This window comes from Vicugna pacos, chromosome 12, assembly GCF_048564905.1.
Source record: "Vicugna pacos chromosome 12, VicPac4, whole genome shotgun sequence".
Lineage (NCBI taxonomy): Eukaryota > Metazoa > Chordata > Mammalia > Artiodactyla > Camelidae > Vicugna > Vicugna pacos.
In genome coordinates, this window is record NC_132998.1 from 63,502,863 (window position 1) to 63,505,997 (window position 3,135).

The 3,135-nt window shown below is 59.8% G+C and overlaps 1 long non-coding RNA gene across 2 annotated transcripts; it reads right to left on the reverse strand.

Annotated features, from left to right (window-relative positions):
* Positions 1-368: 368 nt before the first annotated feature.
* On the reverse strand, positions 369-1,774 carry LOC140700527 (uncharacterized). 2 transcript variants are annotated; one of them, XR_012078939.1, is made up of 2 exons: positions 1,493-1,774; positions 369-620 (listed from the first exon to the last, which is right to left on the reverse strand). It is a non-coding gene; the product is annotated as an uncharacterized lncRNA (long non-coding RNA). The 2 variants fall into 2 exon arrangements; XR_012078938.1 differs by lacking the exon at positions 1,493-1,774 and adding an exon at positions 790-862.
* Between the last annotated feature and the right edge of the window lie 1,361 nt (positions 1,775-3,135).

The following is a 3,135-nucleotide window of genomic DNA, read 5'->3' on the forward strand; positions in this document are numbered from 1 at the left end:
GGTCTCCCTCACACCTGGGCAGCCCCTGCACCCACAGGATCGGCCCTCACATCCACTGCCTCCGTGAGGTAGGCAAGCAGGGGCCAGACCCCTGAGTCCCAGGAGAACAATGTCCCAGTCACCAGCCAACTTCAGGGCTGGAACATCTCACTCTGGGCCTCTGTTTCCTACTGTGAAGGTGTCCAATTCAAATTAATAGAAGGTGCTAGAATCACCAGGTCATGCCCACATGCATAAAAATCCACTTAAGCTTCCCAAGTGGTCTGTGTGCTTTCTGAGTGCAGCTGCTTGCCTGCTTAGTCTCATAATAAAGACCATATCCAGGCCAGTGAGGACAGATGTCGTGGGACCCACACTGTGGCCTGGCACCACTTTAGCAACTTATAATTTAGTGACTCATAGAGTGGTCCCCCTGGTCATTTCTCTTTGAAAGGCTCCTTATGGACTGGTACGACCCTGTTGACAAGCTGTTGTCCCCATGATGGGGACACCCAGGGGGAAGGGACTGCAGCTCAGCCGTGGAGAACAATACTTTAAAAGGGACATCGGTGAAGGGTGTCGACAACAGAAGGAAATGTCCAGTGACAAAGGCGAGACGCTGAATTGCAAGAGTTCACCCCCTGCAGAGAGAAGGAAGATGCCGTAAAGAGAGGGGAAGGGGCAGAAACCCACCCTGGGTCAGGCCGTGATCAGGGCGACCTTTATCTTGTTACTGATCATTTGGAGGATTTAAAGAATAAAACCAGTAAGAGAAAGACAGGAGGGCAGGAGGGAGGGAGGGACAGTCACCTAAAAGAGCCTAAGATCTCTGGGACGTAGCCACAGAGGCCGGGGGCGCGGGGCGCGGGCCGGAGCCCCTGCGGGGCCGGGGTCGCCTCCCCGGCCGCGCCGCCCCGCCGCGCCGGGTGAATCCGCATTGGCATTCCGCGCCGCGCCGCCGGGTGCGTGCCCGCGCCGTTCCCAGCCCGCGGCTCCGCGCGGGGACAGTGGCGCATTGTTCGCCCGGACACCCCGGGCGGCGCAGCGCCCTCGGGGCTTGGCGCGGCCCCGCCGCGATTTGCATGCGCTCCAGTCACAAAGGTTCAAGGTCAGGAGCGCGGGGCGGCCGAGCCCCGCCCGGCCCAGGCGCTATTCTTCGCCCCGGCGGCGGGAATTCCTCGCCGCCCGCGCCCGGGCCGCCCCTGCGCGTGAATGGCCGAGCGCCGCCGCCGTCTGAGGCGCTTTGTGTCTCGGCCTGGCCAGCTGGGCCCGCGAGGGACGTGCCAGCTCGGCCGGCGGAGCCCCCTCGCCAGCGCCCCTGGCCCATGCTAATCAGCCTGGCAGCGCGACTGGGCGGGCGGCCCGGTGGGAGCTCCCCCCAACCACGGTCCCTGCCAGGAGCCCCTCAGCCTCCCCTGCTGCCGGGAGGCCCCCAAGTCCCCTGCCAGGGGTCCCCCACTCCCCACTCCTCTGCCAGGTGCCCTCCACCCCACTCCACCTCGACCCCTCCTACCGGGGGACCCTCCTCTCCAGCTGCTAGGAGCCCTCCCGCCCCTGTGGGAAAGGCAGGGCCACGTTAGGGGCGTGGCTGGCCAGGACAGGTTGCTCGGGATGGTCTCCAGAGGCCCTTCTGGAGGGTCTCCCAGCAGGCTGCAGGGAACGTGGTGGTCAGACAGCCCTCCCACAGGAGACGGCCTCTCCCGCAGCCCTCCAGCCTGGCAGCCTGGAGGCCTGGGTCACTCGTCACAGCATCATGATCATCACTTTCATGAAGGCCCTGGTCACTAGTGTTGTAATTGCGCCCCCACTCCCAGGAGTGGGAGCTTTTTGTGGGACAGGAGCTGCTGGATCCCCACAGCACGCAGCACCCAGGACTGTATTTACTGACTTCACAATCGGATGGATGGATGCCAGCCCTCGTGGGCTACACTGTGTGGTGGAGGGGACAGGCCGTGGCATTTGGCATTTTCAGTACTTAGAAAGAGTCATAGAGCCCTGCTTGCGAGAACACCCCTGGGCCTCTGGTCCGCACTCCCCCTCCACCAGGAGGGTCCTCACCTCTGACCCTCCAAAGAGGCTGGGAAGTTATCTCTCTGCAGGAGAGTGTGAGCCAGCACACACAGCCCCGCTGGGGTACCCGTCAGAAGGTCTGGAGGCTGGTGCTGCAGAACCGGAGACCCTCAGTTTTCTGCAGCATCTGTCCTCATGGCACAGGAGGAGGCCTGAATGTTGGGCGGCATCGTGCTCTGGGGTATATTTCTGTGGGGTCTCCAACAGCAGCCAGGAATGAGCTGAGCCTCATATCCAGGCCCAGGCCCAGGAAGGAGGGACTGGGTGGGGTGGTGACACGGAGCACCAGAGAGGGGGCTCCCAGCCCCAGACAGGCCCTCAGGTGGTGGAGAGTACGGCCTTGGGAGTCAGGCAGATCCAGGTCCAAGTCCCTTCCCCAGCATTCACTCGGTGCCCCTGGTGGGCCCCTCCTTCTCTCCCAGCCTATGAAATGGGCATAGTTATGTTTTCCTGGCTGCTCTGAGCATCACTCAGCATCACCTGGCGTTAGACTCTCCAGCTTCCCTAACTCATCCCTGCTCAGCTGATCCCACTGTTAGCTGTTTTCAGCCAGCCCAGCACACGATACTTCCCAACGCGGAATATCTTCTCCCGGCACCCACCCACCCCACTTCTCCATCTACCCCTTGTCAACCTGTAAGATGTGCTCAGATACCACTTCCTGCAGAAAGCTGTCCCTGACCTTTCCTCCATCCCCCTCCCCCTTCCCCACACTTCCATGTCACCTTAAGGAATTTGTCTCCAAACCCGGGGGCAATAGGGAGCCACTGCAGGCTTTAAGCAGAGAGTAGTAACTCTCCCTGGTGACCTCAACAGGGAGCACAGAGAAAGGGGTTCTCAGACATCTGGAACTCACAGCCCAGTCAAATTTCAAAGGAAATATTGCAGATCTACTGGATATTGCCAACTTTCTATTTTTCCATGTTGGGATCTTTAGAAAAATAGCTATAATCTCCTCTCTTGAAAGGATTTTTTTTTAAATAGAAGTACTGGGGATTGAACCCAGGACCATGCATGCTTGGCGTGTGCTCTACCAGTGAGCTATTCCCTACCCCCAAAAGGATAGTTTTAAACAAACAAACAAAA